Source organism: Arachis ipaensis, chromosome B7, assembly GCF_059453495.1.
Source record: "Arachis ipaensis isolate K30076 ecotype BB chromosome B7, ASM5945349v1, whole genome shotgun sequence".
NCBI lineage: Eukaryota > Viridiplantae > Streptophyta > Magnoliopsida > Fabales > Fabaceae > Arachis > Arachis ipaensis.
Window position 1 is genome coordinate 94,580,226 of NC_142442.1, and position 18,118 is coordinate 94,598,343.

Genomic DNA, 18,118 nt, shown 5'->3' on the forward strand with positions numbered 1-18,118 from the left:
TAAAATAACTAAAAAGAATTTGAATTTTGAAATAAAATTTTTTTTTCGTAAAAGAAAATAAAAATTAATTAGTTAAAAAAAAAGAAATTTTTGAAAAAGAGGGGAGATATTTTCGAAAATTAGAGAGAGAGAGTTAGTTAGGTGGTTTTGAAAAAGTTAAGAAACAAACAAAAAGTTAGTTGGTTAGTTAAAACAAATTTTGAAAAGATAAGAAGTTAGGAAGTTAGAAGAGATATTTTGAAAAAGAGGGGAGATATTTTCGAAAATTAGAGAGAGAGAGAGTTAGTTAGGTAGTTTTGAAAAAGTTAAGAAACAAACAAAAAGTTAGTTGGTTAGTTGAAACAAATTTTGAAAAGATATTTTTGAATTTAGTGAGGAGAGAGAGAAACAATAAGATAGTACAAGATTTAAAATTTTTAGATCTAATGCTCCTTGTTTTTGAAAATTTTGGAGGGAAAACACCAAGGAACACCAAACTTAAAAATTTTAAGATCAAGACACAAGGAAACTCAAGAACACCTTGAAGACTCACAAGAACACAAGAACATGAAGGAAGAACACCAAACTTAAAATTTTTAGAAAACCAAACCAAAATTTTCGAAAACCAAAGGGAAATCAACAAGAAAACACCAAACTTAAAGTTTGGCACAAGATTTAATAGAAAAAAATATTTTTGAAAAAGAAGGTTTTGAAAAGAATATAAAAGACTCTAACCCAATCACCAAGAACACAGATTAACGCTCTAGCCAAATGAGTTATGGGACCTTCAAAAATTTTAAGAAAGATTATTTTTGAAAACACCAAACTTAAAGTTTGGCACAGGATTTAATAGAAAAATTATTTTTGAAAAAGGTTTTAAAAATATGATAGCCAATTATCAAGAACATAAACACCACGTTCTAAATAACTGAGCTATAAGTTTAAAGTATTTTAACAAGGGATAAATAATAAAAGACTCTAAACCAAAAAAAGAAAGATTTTTCCTAATCTAAGCAACAAAATAATCTGTCAGTTGTTCAAACACGAACAATCCCCGGCAACGGCGCCAAAAACTTGGTGCACGAATTGTGAATCACACTTTTCACAACGCGTACCACTAACCAGCAAGTGCACTGGGTCGTCCAAGTAATACCTTACGTGAGTAAGGGTCGAATCCCACGGAGATTGTTGGTTTGAAGCAATCTATGGTTATCTTGTAAATCTTAGTCAGGAAGTCAATTATGTTTATCAGTTGAATTGTGAATAACCAAGAGAACATAAATTAAAGATTACTTGTTGTGCAGTAATGGAGAATATGTTGGAGTTTTGGAGATGCTTTGTCTTCTGAATCTCTGCTTTCCTCTGTCTTCTGATTCAAGCACGCACGCCCTCCTATGGCAAGCTGTGTGTTGGTGGATCACCGTTGTCAATGGCTACCTTCCGTCCTCCCAGTGAAAACTACGCTCACGCGCTCTGTCACAGCACGGCTAATCACCTGTTGGTTCTCGATCCGGTTGGAATAGGATTTACTATCCTTTTGCGTCTGTCACTAACGCCCAGCCTTCAAGAGTTTGAAGCTCGTCACAGTCATTCAATCCTTGAATCCTACTCGGAATACCACAGACAAGATTTAGACTTTCTGGATTCTCATGAATGCTGCCATCAGTTCTAGCTTATACCACGGAGATTCTGATTAAGGAATCTAAGAGATACTCATTCAATCGTATATAGAACAGAGGTGGTTGTCAGGCACACGTTCATGAATTGAGTAAGGTGATGAGTGTCACAGCTCATCACCTCCATCACAGTTAAGCGCGAATGAACATCTTAGAGAGGAACAAGCGTGTTTGAATGGAAAACAGAAATACTTGCATTAATTCATCGAGACACAGCAGAGCTCCTCACCCCCAACAATGGGGTTTAGAGACTCATGCCGTCAGAGAATACAAAGTTTAGATCTGAAATGTCATGAGATACAAAATAAGTCTCTAAAAGTTGTTTAAATACTAAACTAGTAGCCTAGGGTTACAAAATATGAGTGGACTATGATGGATGATGCAGAGGTCCACTTCTGGGGCCCACTTGGTGTGTGCTGGGGCTGAGATTTAAGTGAGTCACGTGCAGAGGCATTTGTGGATTTGAACGCCAGTTTTTATGCCAGTTTGGGCGTTCAACTCCAGTTTTTGATCCTTTTCTGGCGCTGGACGCCAGAATTGGGTAGAGAACTGGCGTTGAACGCCAGTTTACGTTGTCTATCCTTGTGCAAAGTATGGACTATTATATATTACTGGAAAGCCCTGGATGTCTACTTTCCAATGCAATTAGAAGCATGCCATTTCGAGTTCTGTAGCTCCAGAAAATCCAATTTGAGTGCAGGGAGGTCAGAATCCAACAGCATTAGCAGTCCTTTTTCAGCCTGAATCAGATTTTTGCTTAGCTCCTTCAATTTCAGCCAGAAAAATACCTGAAATTACAGAAAAACACACAACTCATAGTAAAGTCCAGAAATATGAATTTTTCCTAAAAACTACTAGAAATAGACTAAAAACTAACTAAAACATACTCAAAACTATATGAAATTATCCCCAAAAAGCGTATAAAATATCCGCTAATCAGATGCTGTCAAGGAGAGGATAACCCTTGACCCTACTGTCCCATGGGTCATGGAAAAGAACACAACAATGCCTAAGGGAATCAAGCTGATGTATTTGAATGATGAGGCTAGGCTCTGGCACCAGATCCTGAGCAACTTTGTTATGCCGAGCACTCATGAGACGGAGCTGCCTACCACTATGATCACCCTTCTCTGCTGTATGATTGATGGTAAGGACCTGTACCTCCCACAATTCATCCGGCACTTTATGGCCAGGGTCCATATCCGAGGCACCCTACCTTTCCCTTACCTGGTTACCCAGCTAGGCCGTCGAGCTGACGTGCCCTGGGTGGATGCTGATGAGAAGCCACCTGCTGCGGACTGCAAGAAGATCATTCCTCACAGCAGGAAGTTTCTGGCTTTAGGCTACAGACCTTTATTCCTTACGGCTTCTGATGAGACAGCCACGCCTTCAACTGTCCCTTCTTCTTCCACTGCTGCACTAGCCCCACCCACTGCACCTCCAGCTGCTCCTGAGCCTATTTACCATTTGGTGCATTGACTTTTTGCCCGCTTGGATCGTATGGAGCGTCGCAACAAGCGACGTTATGAGCACCTCAAGTTGATGATCCGATTTGGCGGCGACATCCCCTTCGAGCCTGACACCCCTTCCGATACATCTGAGGTGGAGGAGGACGATTACGAGGAGGAGACACCCACCCAGGCTGCACAGGCAGGCCCGAAGCAGGCTGCACCACAGCAAGAGGAGCCACACCAGATACAGGCCACTGATTCAGAGATTCCTATCCAGTCAGAGCCTCCACTGCAGTAGACAGATCCTCCTACCTTCATCCAGTCTGCAGATCCTCAGGCCACCACCGAGAGTCCAGCAGCCCATCCTTCCAGTGATGAGACTCCTTCACACCCAGCTTGAGTGAGCATCGAGGACGATGCTTTATTTTAAGTGTGGGGAGTTGCCATCTCTGGCGTATTTTTTGGTGAACCACTACAGACTCTTTTATCTTATTTTGGTTATTTTTCTGTATTTTTATCTTTATCTTTATTTTCATTTTTATCTTTCAGTACTTATACATTGTCCTTTTTTATTTTTATGTTATTTCTGCATTTTGCACTTTAGTTCATATTTTAGCCATTTAGTTTAGTTGCAATTCTAAACCTATTAGCTATAGACTATGTGGATTAATTAGTATAGTTTACCCCTTTTAGCATATGATAGTTTGGTTTAAATTGAAAATAAAAAGGAAGTAAACTAGAGACTTTAACATAATCAAAAACAATCCACACACCTTGTATATAGAACATAACATGTTAGTTAGTTAACAACATTTCATCAAGGAGAAACACTAAAACTTTAAAGCCACCCAAAAAAAATATATAAAAATAAAATTTTACATTGAGAATAATGAGAACTCTTAATTTTTACTTGCATGACATGTATAACTGATATATGATTTTTGAGCTAGAGAACACACAGCATGTGAGTTTTGAGCTTAATTGTATGGTTACATTCAAACCATAATTTTCATTCCTGTGTGTTTCGTCATTCTTTTATATTCTGATGTTCTTTACTTTGTTTTAATCTATATGTCCATTTATAGAGTATAGATACATATTAAGAGATGATCGAGGCCATCATTTGAATTTTCCTCAGTTATCCCAAATTAGCCTACCTTTTACATCACCTTTGTTAACCCCCTTGAGCTTTTTAACCCCCTCTTGTTCTATAAACCACATTACTAGCCTTAAGCAGAAAAACAAAATAAAAATCCCAAGTTGAATCCTTGGTTAGTTTAAGATGGGAATTGTGTATTGTTTAAGTGTGGGGAACTTTATGGGAACATGTATGATAGGAACAAAGGTGGAAAGTTAAAAAGAATAAAGATATTTTAAAATAAAAATTTGGGAAAGCATGCTCATGTGAAATCAAAACAATTGAATTACCATGTGCATTAAAAAAAATTTATTTTTGGTATTTAATTAAGGGGATATAAAAAATTCCCCAATGGCAAAATAAAAAGAATCAATACCTTTACCTTGGCCCCATTACAACCTTGGAAAAGACCTCATGATTTTTGTATGTCTGTATTCTATAATTGTTGATTGGTTAGATGAAGAACAAAGTTATAGAAAGTAAGGATAAAAAGAAGAATAGAGTGATTAACCTAATTAACACTGAGTGACTAGAGAGTAAACACAAAATCCAATGAGGGTTCAATAGCTCATCACCATATATCTCTGCTTAAATTGTTAATTGTCTTGCAAGTTTGAAAAATATTTTTACCCATCTCAATTGTAAAAGTGTTTTAACATTATCTAAGGTTGGCTATGCATATATGATTCCTTGAGAATGTGAATTAATTTAAATACATGTAAGTTTTATATACAAGTGAATAACAATTAGAATTGCATGATTCATTTAGGTAGTTGCATTTAGGATAGATTGCATTGCATGTGATTCCACCACTTTAACCTTACCTTACTCTTTATCTTGGACTTAGCATGAGGACATGCTATTGTTTAAGTGTGGGGAGGTTGATAAACCCATATTTTATGATATATATTGTGCTCAATTTAGGTGATTTATTCAATCCTTCACTCACTTATTCATGTAAATTGCATGGTTTTACTATCCCTTCCTTATTATGTGATATATGTAAAATAAATGTTTCCTATGCTTTGAAATTATTTATTTTAATTATTCTTTATTACCATTCGATGCCGTGATTTGTGTGATGAGAAGTTTCAGATCTTCTAAGGCAAGAATGACTTAAAGGATGGAAAGGAAACATACAAAAATGGAAGGAAAGCACAAAATGGAGTTTTTGAAGAAACTGGCAGCGAAGCGAACGCATGGACGACGCGGACGCATGACTAGCACGAAAAGACAGTGACGCAAATGTGTGACTGACGCGGACGCGCGCCATGAGCAGAACACAGATGACGCAGATGTATGACCAAAGCGAATGCGTGACAAGGAAAACTCCAGATGATGCGATCGCGTGACCCACGCGGACACGTGACAGATGCCACGCACCAGAAATTACAGAAAACGCTCCCAGCAATTTTTGAAACCCTTTTTTGCCCAGATCCAAGTCCAGAAAGCACATATTAGAGGTTATAAAGTGGGGGGAATGCATCCATTCATGAGGAGCTCTCCAATTATTCACTTTTCAAAGTTTAGATGTAGTTTTAAGAGAGAGAGGTTCTCTCCTCTCTCTTAGGTTTTAGGATTAAGATTTCTTATTATTTCAAGTTAGTATTCGAACTCTTTATCAGGTTCAACGTTCCCTTTTTAATTACTTTGTCAATTTAATTTATGAACTCTTCCATGTTACATATGATTCTCTTAATTAATGTATGAGGTATTTCAGTCTATGATTGCTTTCTTTTATTTATGCTACTGTTGCTTCCAATCGGAAGACATTTTTATTCGAGTAAGTTTACTTTTCCCCTTTTGGCTTTCGTTGATTAATTGGCAACTCTTGAGTTATCAAACTCAACGTGATTGATAATTGTTGTCTGTGCTAATTGAATTGAACTTCAATAATTCTAATCCTTTCTTAGTAATTGACTAGGACCTGAGGATCAAACTGATTAGTCACTTGACCTTCCTTTGCTTTAGTAAAGGCTAACTAAGTGGGATTAAAACTCAATTCTCACCACCATTGATAAGGATAACTAGGATAGGACTTCCAATTTCTCATACCTTGCCAAGAGTTTATTTTACAGTTATTTATTTATTTTTCTTATCATTTAGAGCTTGTTTGGGTGAGCTTTTAAGAAAAGATCTTTTTTCGAGTTATCTTTTTTTAAAAGATCTTATAGAGAAGTAAAAGTAATTTTATGTTTGGATATCTCATGTCAAAAGATCTTTTTATTTATCAATTATGTTTGGGTATAACAATATAAAAGTACTTTTTTGTTCATTTATTACATAAAAAACATATTTTTTAAAGGAAAAAAGATCTTTTAAAAAAAGATGTAAATTACAGCTTTTCAAAAAAGATCTTTTTTTTATTTTACTAGTGCTTTTACTTTTACTACTAGAAATTTGCCAAACACGTTAAAAAATAAAAAAAGATCTTTTTTCATTGAAAAAGGATCTTTTTTTAACAAAAGAAGTTACTTGTTCCTTACTTCCAAAACCCTAATTCACAAAAGTCATAACCAATAATAAGAACATACCTCCCTACAGTTCCTTGAGAAGACGACCCGAGGATTAAATACTTCAGTTATCAATTTATTTTGGGGTTTGTTACTTGTGACAACCAAAACATTTGTAAGAAAGGACTTTTGTTGGTTTAGAAGCTATACTTGCAACGAGGATTTATTCTGCGAATTTCTAGACCACGTAAAAGTTCTCTCTTCAGACACGTACGCACCAGGTGCGCGCACGCGCGGGTAATGTTGGGCCTGGGGCTCAGTGTTGGCTCACTGTTTGCATAACTCTCTGGAAATTGTACCAGGAGCCGCGAAGTCCATTGACGTGTACGCGCCAGGTGCGCACACACGTCCCTGCCCCCTCCCCCTTTTTTTTTGAAATACTAAAACAGCTAAAAAAAATCTCCCTAACAGTACCTACAGCTCAAAACTGATCAAAAATGCAAAATTACAAAAATCTTTTTTTTGACTTTTGAAACTTTTCCAACTACTAAACAAGCAAAACTTGCATGTCAAGTAACTAATAACAAAATTATTAAAACAAGCCTATATGATGAGAAAAACTACCTACAATGGTAACTCAATCACTTATTAATCAAAGCTACAAGAGAGTGAAAAGAGTTTACCATGGTGGAGTCTCTGCCACCTAGCACTTTTATTTATTGTCCTTAAGTTGGACTTATGGGGAGCTCCTCTCAAGGTGGCTTGTGCTTAAATTCTTCTTAGAACTTCCACCAATGCTTGGTTCTCCATTGTGCTTCAAGATTTTTGATGAGTTGCACCAAGTCTTGATGGAGTTCTTCATAAGCTTGGGGCTCCCAAAGTCGATCCTCTTCTTGTAATCTGGGATCCCACACCTTATTTTCACACCCGTCTTGAAGTTGATCATTATTAGTCCATCCGGGTGGCAAGCAGGGTGAATTCTCAATGAAATGCCCAACAAGCCTCCTAGACCCATCTAGTTGAGCTCTATTCCAACCTTTATATTTCACCTTTGATATATCAACCAAAATGAGCCTTGATTTGCAACGCCAACCACAAAACCTTTTTCCCATACGCTTCATCCAACAAAATTCCCTAAGTTGGTCATCTATTTCAAGCAAACCATATTCAAGTGGGATGATAAAGCTAATAGAAATAAATTTCACCCACTTGAATGAAGGAGTAGATGGCAACCTAGGTAAAGAGGCTTCCAAAGATCTTGACAAACCGTAACTAACCCCTGTCCTTCAATTTCTAGGGACTTCTACCTCTTCACAAGATCTCTTAATTTTAATCCTTTGTTCATCAATTCTATCTAAGCCTTTTTCCTTACTCAAATCATAAATGGAAGGGTGAGAGGAATTTACCTCCACATTGCCTTCAAATTCACCGGGAGAAGGTTCTTCAAGCTCAAAGGATTCTTCATCATTAAGAATTGATGCATGATCTTTGATTCCAAGGGAACTCAATTCTTGCTCTATCCCATCCAATTCATCATATGGAATATGCCTTGGAGGTTGTGCACATTCCTCCTCAACATCAACTTCAATCTTGTTGGAGAGGTTTTCATCAATTCTAGATTCCCAAGGTAGTTCCGCATCTCCTAAGTCTTCAACCACTTCTTCTTTTTCTTCAACAATTGTGGCTTCCTCCAATTGTTCCAATACAAAGCAACTTCCCTCATTCTCCACCAATCTCTCCTTCATATTGTGCTCTTTATTTCTTTTTCCACATGTAGCCATGGGTTTTCATTGAGTGTTCAGGCATTGGGATGCTAACCGGTTTACCACCTCATCCAAGGCGGCCGTGATTGGTGGGGTTTATTAATGTCCAATATTGATTGGTGATTTAGGGTTGGTTGTTGTTGTTTTCATTGACAAGTAAGACCTTTGGATTAACACTGACTATGCCTATTTGACTTTCTCCCGATGTCGGAGACGATTAAATGGGATTAACTCTAGGTAATCGCCATGTTTGTGGTGAATGACTTAATTAGCAATCCTTGATTCTCAATCCTTGCCAGGAGTATTTTTTAGCATTTATATCCCTTTAGTTATTTGTTTCACTTTTTGGCAATTTATTTTCCTATCTTCTTATCTTCAACCCGCTTATTCTCATAACCGATAATACACACACCTCGCTGTAATTCTTTTAAGAGATGACTCGAGATCTAATACTCTCGGTTTTTATTGGTTTGTATTTCTGACAAACAAAAATAAACTTTAACTTGGGTCAATTGTTAGTTTGGAACTATACTACTGTCGAAGTAATTCTTTATTGAGAAATTCTAAACCGACATCTGACACGAATCATGTTTTTGGCACCATGAATTCTCACCATTTTGGCTATGAGTTTGGTTGTAACTATGTTGCAGAAAATGAGAACTTCAATGATGGAGCAAGCTATGAGATTAGAAGTCAATTGAGAAAGGAACCGTGCTCTTATAAATGGAATTCATGGTATCTATATCAATTTCCTCCGTCCGACAATGATCACAATCTACCCCATAAGGCACTGACGTGGCAAAAATTGGCGGATTAAGAAATTAATATAAGAGATACGTTGTAAGTACAGTTCTTAACCAACAAAAATCCGCTTATCAATTTAGAAGGGTTGTCACAAAATTAGAATTAAAATACTGGGAGTATGAATCCCAGGTCGTCTCCCAATGAGTTGCAGAAAGATGTGCTATTTTATTAATCAGATGTTTTCAAAAATGGTTTTGAGTTTGATAAATAGGAAATTAAACCAGAGAATTTATGTAATTTAAATAGAAATCTTGACTGGGAGTAGATTAGTCGAAAAGTCTATCCTTGTTGGAGTTCTCCCAAGATTAATTGATAATTGAAGGTTGTTTTGCTTAGTTATCCTTTACCAGGTAGAGGAAAGTCAAGCAAGTTGGAAATCTATTTCTATTCACAAGTTCTAATCATCTCCCTTGGGAAGGATTAGTGTCAGTGACTAGAGGGTGATCCAACAATAAACCCAATTACAATTTTACTCTTGAGCATTCCAACTCAAGGTTCTCCTTTCAATCAACTCCCAATCAAGTTATGGAACTACTCGCTCATTATGAATGTAAACCTCACAAAATATGAAAGGGAAATAAAGGAAGACATGATAAATAATAATAAAAAAGACCAATTAAAAATAAAAATAGTTCTTGTATTAATAAATTCAAAAAATAATCCAATAGTAATTCTGAACAAATTAAGGATATGAAAGAGTAAGTGACAAGTAAGGAAAACAAACTAGAATGATGAAGTCATGGCAGAGGTAATAACTCTTCTCAATATCCCAATCCAAAAAGTGATAGAAACAAAATCCTAAGAACTATGAATGTGTAGAGAGAAAACCTAGAGGAGGAGTAAAGTCAGATCTAAAAACTAAAAATCATGCGGAATGAATGTCTCTTTGGTCTCTGCATGTTCCCTGGCTCTAATTTGCTTTTCTGGGCCAAAAACTGGGTCAAAACATGGCCCAAAATTGCCCCCAGCAAATTCTGCAAATTCTGCAGATCGCGCACATCACGCGATCGCGTTCGCATCATCCAGCGTTTTGCCTTGCCACGCGTGCGCGTCGTCCACGCATTCGCGTCACTCGTATAGTTTCCAATCCATGCGTTCGCGTCAGGCACGCGAGCGCATCACTACGATTTCTCCATTTCGCGCGGTTGCCTGAGCCATGCATCCGCGTCGCTTCTCGCTGGTCATCTCCTTAATTTCTTGTGTTCCTTCCATTTTTGCAAGCCTCCTCTCCAATTTCCAAGTCATTCATGCCCTATAAATCCTGAAACACTTAACACAGGGATCACGGCATCGAATGGAATAAAGGAAAATTAAAAATACATAATTAAAAGTCTCTAGGAAGCAAGTTTTCAACCATGGAGTAATTTTGGGAAGGAATTGTAAATACATGCTAATCATATGAATAAGTGGTTGAAAGACTTGATAAAACCACTCAATTAAACACAATATAAATCATAAAATAATGGTTTATCAACCTCCCCACACTTAGACATTAGCATGTCCTCATGCTTAGTTGAAGGAGATAAAATAAATGAGTAGGAACATGTAAAACTCATGCAATGCAACCTATACATATGAATGCAACTATATGATTCTTGTCCACTTAGTTAAAAGTAAATAAGCTCTTCAAGACAGTCACAAATCAAATTCCACTAATTCAATTCTTATACAGTAAGAATAGATAAAAATGCAAGAAGGTAGCTCATGAAAGCAGGGAACATAGAATTTAAGCATTGAACCCTCACTGATGATGTATGTACACTCTAGTCTCTTAAGTGTCTAGGGTCAATCACTCTACTCTTCTCTAGTCATGCTTTCTAAAATTTGTTCTACACCTAACCAATCAACAACATTTAACGTACCAATGCAAACATCATGAGGTCTTTTCAAGGTTGTAATGGGGCCAAGGTAAGGGTAAGGGTACATATATGGCTAAGTAAGCTTATAAATTGAATCTTTAATTAACCTAAGCTTTCACCTAACACATATATATATTCTATATAATTTTAAATTTCATACCTAGCTACCCAAAATTTCCTTTTCACATTCCATACTCATGTATCAACTTTATTTTAATTTTATCATATATGCATTGATCTTTGAATTTTAACTTAGCATTGAGGTAATTTTGTCCCCTTATTTATTTATTGAATATTTTTGGATTTTTTTTATAGTTTCACATGACAAATTCCCTTATTATCTTTTTATAGGTACCCAAATTCCTATTATATTATCATGACACATTCCCTTATTATCTTTTGTTCCCATAATCTTGCCATACTCAATTAACACACAATTCTATCTCAAGCTAACCAAAGATTCAATTGGGATATATAATTATTTTTCTGCTTAAGGCTAGTGATGTGGTAAAATATAGAACAAATGGGATTTAAAGGCTCAAAGTAGCTAACAAAGGTAACTTAAGGGGTAGGCTTGATTGGGGTAAGTGAGCTAAACAAATAATGGCCTCAATCATATGCAAGCATATAAATATATTAAACATTGGACATATAGGATGAAAAAAATATATAGATTACAATCATAGACAAGTAAACACACAAGAATAAAATATTTATAGTTAAATAAGGTAACAATGTAACTAAGCTCAAATCTTACGGGTTGTGTGTTCTTAGCCTTTTAAACTATGTTCCAAATGTAACTTCAAGCAAAATTAACATAAAAGTTTTGATTAAAATTAGTGAAATTTTGTTCTAACAAAAATAGGGTCTTAGAAGAAACTTATTATCTTTTCAATCAAGTAGAACATGCATGCAACTAACCTATTACTATACAATTTATCCTATTCTACAAAAGAAAAACTAACTAAATATCCTATTTTATTGGTGTTAAGGAAGAGAAATTACCTCCGAAAGTCAGGTACTGACCGACCTCCCCACACTTAAGGTTTTGCACCATCTTTAGTGCCGTCTGTCAAGAACAAAGGTGGGCTGGTAGCAGTATTTCCATAATCGGGACCGTCATGGCTCCCTGTGCTGGTAAAGGAAGTGGAGTCCGGGGTGTCTGGGTTTTTGTAGTTTCCCATAAGTAGCTCCTTGAGGTATGTGAATCGGCGCTTGTTACGATGCTCTCTTAGCTTTGCTTTGTGTTCCTGCCGATCCAACCTTTCAAGTATCTGATGGAGCAGTTAGTTTGTTGTAGGTGCTTGTGGTGTTGAAGGAGAAGTGTCTCCAGCCGGTTCAGTAGGTTGGCTTGTAGTGGCTGCTGGAGGTCTGATATATTTCCCGTTAGGGACATATTGATCATCCCATGGAAGCATGGCTTTGGTTTCTCCAGCTCTGTAGAAGACTTCGGCTGCTGAGATGAGATCTGAAACCAAAACGGGAAAAGGTAAGTTGCGCGTAATTTGTACGTGTCCCATTGCATTTCAGATGTGTCTTGGTAAGTTTAGGTGCTGGTCTGCAAGGATACACCAGAGTAAAACAGCCATGTCTTCAGTGAAGGAGGACTCGTAAGTGCTCAGAAAGACATAATAGGACATAATCTGTGCCCATATGCGAGTCTCCAAGGTAAGTGCAGAAGCCGATATTCTCTTAGGTCAGGAACGATGGTATCCATAGATCCATCTGCTGCCAGGTTGTGCGATAACTCTGAGAACGGTGTCCCAGTCAAATTGGTATGTCTGGCGCTTGAGTGCGGCCTCTTGAAATGCGTCCAGTCCTTCTAGAGTAGGGGGAAGATCTAAAGCTCGCTAAATAACCTCTTCTGTAATTGGAACTTGCTTCTGACGGACATAGAATGACTGCAGGGTTGGCAGGTGGAAATTAGAGTAGAACTCAACTACCCAGGAAAGATTAAACTGCCGTGGCTGTCTCTGTAGGAATTCCCATTGTCGTCGCTCAATTTGCGGCTCAACAAATTCAGCAATATGGGTCGGGAAGATAAGAAGGTATTCGTTGTTGTAACTCCTTTCTGCTAGTATGGGGAACATCTGCTCACAGTAGCGGTTGGTAAATCGCGCAGTGTCCTTTGCTGGGAAGGCTTTTTCTTTTTCATCAACTTTTATAATCCTCTTAATTCTTTTTGTTGAGGGCTTAACATCAGTTGAAGATGGCTCTGCCACTAATGCTCTTTTTGTTCCTCTTCTTGCTGTTGATTTAGGAGTAGCTTTCTCTTTTCCTTTCTTGGTGGCCATCCTGAAAGGGGAAGAGTAGGGATGTTAAAACTCCAAGGGATAGAGCAAGGAAGAGAACGGGAAAGGTGGTAATCAATGCACATTAAAGATGAATGATGTTAACACATGGTCATGACTACATGTGAAAAATCATCAATGGAAATATAGCAAGTGCATATGATGAAAATTAAATGCAAGGTGTTTATTGGCATGCCGGCAAAGGCATGAGTAGCATAGATCAAGCATTCAATATCCAAGTTAGATTACCAAGCCTTTCAGACTAATAACCTATTTATAATAACAATTATATTTAAATAATATAATATAAAAAGGGTTTTCTGAAAAGCAAGCATATAGAGTAGTAGAATGAAAGAAATCTAAAAATAGTGCACAATGCCATACGGGCGTTTTTACAAACACATAGCATGCATGGTAAATAAGCTATTGAAAGTATTAAAGTGAACATGCAAGCAACCCTTAAAAATTGATATATAATTGTCAAACAATTTCCGTAATAATCTACAAGCAAATCATAAGAAATAATAATGACCCAAATAAATTTCCAACACCAATTAAAAGAAAAAGAAAGAAAAAGAAAACATGGATAATGAAAGTAAAAATAAAAGAAAAAGAAAAGAAAAAGAAAACATAAAAACAAGAAGAAGAATAGAAAGGTAAGGAAGGAAGAAGAAAAGAAAAACCTTGATGATGGTGCTGAGAAAGAGAAAGTAGAAAGTGAGAAAGAAGGAAGAAGGAAGAAGAAAAAAAGAAAAAAGGGGGAAGGAAATAAGGAGGGAAAAGAAAAGTAGGATTTGGGGAAGAAAAAGATAAGATATTTTGACAGATTTGGATAAGCTGTGTGGCGCAAGCGACGCAGACGCGTGGGGTACGCATTCGCGCGAATGGCGTTTAGATGAAATGACACGGACGCGTGGGTCAATTTGTGCCACAGGCACGCCTCCAGCCACGCTCTCGCGTGACTCTCTGTTCACTTTTCGTTTCTTCCTAATGCACTTGTGACGCGGACGCGTTAGCGATGCATATGCGTCGCGTGCATTTTTTTTTAATTATGCAATTGTGCAAATGAAGATGCAAACTATATGTGCTAATAATGAGAAGAGTTATTGAGAAAGAAAACTAAGAAGAAAGAAAGGAACGATTATACCATGGTGGGTTGTCTCCCACCCAGCACTTTACTTTAACGTCCTTAAGTTGGACGCTCCACTAGCTCAGTCTTCTACTGTGGGTGGATCCTCCAAGAGGAAGATCTCTAGCTCCTTATTTTTTTTCACCTTCTCACCATGATATAGCTTCAAGCGATGTCCATTGACTTTGATGAGTTCAGAGCTTGAAGGATGACTCAGGTGGAAAACTCCATATGGCTCGGTCTTCTCTACTCTATATGGACCTTCCCATCTTGATCTCAACTTGCCTGGCATGAGCCTCAGTCTAGAGTTGTAATGGAGGACTAAGTCCCCAGGTTGGAACTCTCTCCTCTTGATGTGCTTATCATGCACAGCCTTCATCTTTTCCTTGTACAGGCTGGAGTTCTCATAAGCTTCTAGGCGAAGGCTTTCTAATTCTTGCAGTTGCAACTTCCTTTCAACTCCGGCTTTCTCAAATCCCATCTTGCACTCCTTCACTGCTTAAAAGGCTTTGTGCTCTACGTCAACTAGGAGGTGACAGGCTTTTCCATAAACTAAGCGGAAGGGACTCATCCCATTGGGTGTCTTGTATGCTGTTCCGTATGCCCAGAGTGCATCTTGTAGCCTGGTGCTCTAGTCTCTTCTATGAGGTTTGACTATCTTCTGCAATATACGCTTTATTTCTCTGTTTGACACCTCAGCTTGCCCATTAGTCTGGGGATGGTAGGCTGTTGCCACTTTATGAATTATCCCATGCTTCTTCAGTAATCCTGTTAGTCTCCTGTTACAAAAATGGGTGCCTTGATCGCTCACGATTGCTCGTGGTGATCCACAGCGACAAATAATATGGTTTCTAACAAAGGAAACAATAGTGTTAGCGTCATCAGTGCGGGTAGGAATTGCTTCCACCCATTTAGAAACGTAATCTACAGCTAACAATATATAAAAATAACCATTAGAATTTGGAAATGGACCAATGAAGTCAATGCCCCAAACATCAAAAATTTCACAGAAAAGCATAATCTGTTGAGGCATCTCATCCCTCTTGGATATATTACCAAACCTTTGGCATGGAGAACAAGATTTACAAAATTCAGCAGCATCTTTAAAAAGAGTAGGCTACCAGAATCCACAGTCTAAAATTTTTCTAGCTGTTCTTTGAGGGCCAAAATGTCCTCCACTCTCAAATGAGTGGCAGGCCTCTAAAATGGATTGGAATTCTGACTGAGGCACACACCATCTAATTACCTGGTCAGTGCCACATCTCCATAAATATGGGTCATCCCATATATAATATTTGGACTCGCTTTTCAGCTTGTCTCTTTGATGCTTAGTAAAGTCTGGAGGAAAAGTGCGGCTAAATAGATAATTAGCTACAGGTGCATACCAAGGGACTACTTCAGATACTACTTGCAGGTTATCCAATGGGAAATTGTCATCTATAGGAGTGGAGTCATCCCTAATGTGCTCAAGGTGACTCAAGTGGCCTGCCACTAGATTCTGGTTACCACTCCTATCCTTAATTTCTAAATCAAATTCTTGTAGTAGCTGTATCCAACGTATAAGCCTTGATTTGGACTCCTTTTTAGCTAATAAATACTTTAGAGCTGCGTGGTCTGAGTACACTACTACTTTAGTACCAAGTAAATAGGCTTGGAATTTATCCAGAGCAAAAACAATAGCAAGAATCTCTTTCTTAGTAGTAGTGTAATTAGACTGAGCGGCGTCTAAAGTCTTAGACACATAAGCAATTACAAAAGGATCCTTATCTTCACACTGAGCCAGCCGCTCCTACTGCATGGTTAGAGGTGTTGCACATAATTTCAAATGGCTGGCTCCAGTCTGGTCCTCTCACAATTGGAGCTTGAGTCAAGGCGGTCTTCAGCTTATCAAACGCTTGTTTGCAATCCTCACTAAACTCGAACTCAATATCTTTCTGCAGTAGTCTGGATAAGGGTAGTGCTACCTTATAGAAGTTCTTAATGAATCTCTGGTAAAAACCTGCATGGCTGATGAGCGGATAATTTATACGCTTTTGGGCATTATTTTTAGTATGTTTTTAGTATGTTTTAGTTAGTTTTTATTAGATTTTTATTAGTTTTTAATTAAAATTCACTTTTCTGGGCTTTACTATGAGTTTGTGTATTTTTTTGTGATTTCAGGTATTTTCTGGCTGAAATTGAGGAACCTGAGCAAAAATCCGATTCAGAGGCTAAAAAAGGACTGCAGATGCTGTTGGATTCTGACCTCCCTAAACTTGAAGTAGATTTTCTGGAGCTACAGAAGCTCAATTGGCTCGATCTCAATTGCGTTGGAAATTAGACATCCTGGGCTTTCCAGCAATATATAATAGTCCATACATTTCTCGAGATTTGATGGTCCAAACCGGCGTTCCAAGTTAGCATAGAAATTCTGGCGTCAAAACGCCAGAACTGGCATAAAAGCTGGAGTTAAATGCCCAAACTGGCACAAAAGCTGGCGTTTAACTCCAAGAAAAGTCTCTACACATGAAAGCTTCAATGCTCAGCCAAAGCACACACCAAGTGGGCCCCTGAAGTAGATTTTTACACTAAACACCCTAGCTTACTCATTTTCTGTAACCCTAGGTCACTAGTTGATTATAAAAACCACTTTTAGTGATTCATTTTGTACCTCATGACATTCTACATGTTTCATATTGTATCTTCTACGGCATGAGTCTCTAAACCCCATTGTTGGAGGTGAGGAGCTCTGCTGTTCTTCATTAATTAATGCAATTACTACTGTTCTCTATTCTATCACGCTTGCTTCTATTCTAAGATATTCATTAGCACTTCAACCTGATGAATGTGATGATCCGTGACAATCATCATCATTTTCACCTATGAATGCGTGCTTGACAACCACCTCTGTTCTACATGCAATCAAGCTTGAATGTGTATCTCTTGGGTCTCTAATCTAAGATTGGAACCTTCGTGGTATAGGCTAGAATTACTGGCGGCCATTCCTGAGATCCGGAAAGTCTAAACCTTGTCTGTGGTATTCCGAGTAGGATCTGGGAAGGGATGACCGTGACGAGCTTCAAATTCGCGAGTGTTGGGCATGTGACAGACGCAAAAGGATCAATGGATTCTATTCCAACATGATTAAGAACCAACATCTGATTAGCCATGCGGTGACAGCGCATTTGGAACATTTTTACTGAGAGGACGGGAAGTAGCCATTGACAACGATGATGCCCAACATAAAGCTTGCCATGGAAGGAGCCTTGCGTGCGTGAAGAAGAAGATAGTAGAAAAGCAGAGAATTATTGATATCCAAAACCTCAACCTATTCTTCATTACTGCATAACAAGTATTTATTCATGTTCTTTTACTTTTTACAATCAAATCTGAGAATTATTGATATCTTGACTAAGAGTTATAGGATAACCATAGCTTGCTTCAAGTCGACAATCTCCGTGGGATCGACCCTTACTCACGTAAGGTATTACTTGGACGACCCAGTGCACTTGCTGGTTAGTTGTGTGGAGTTGCAAAAGTGTGATTGTAATTTCGTGCACCAAGTTTTTGACGCAGTTGCCGGGGATTGTTCGAGT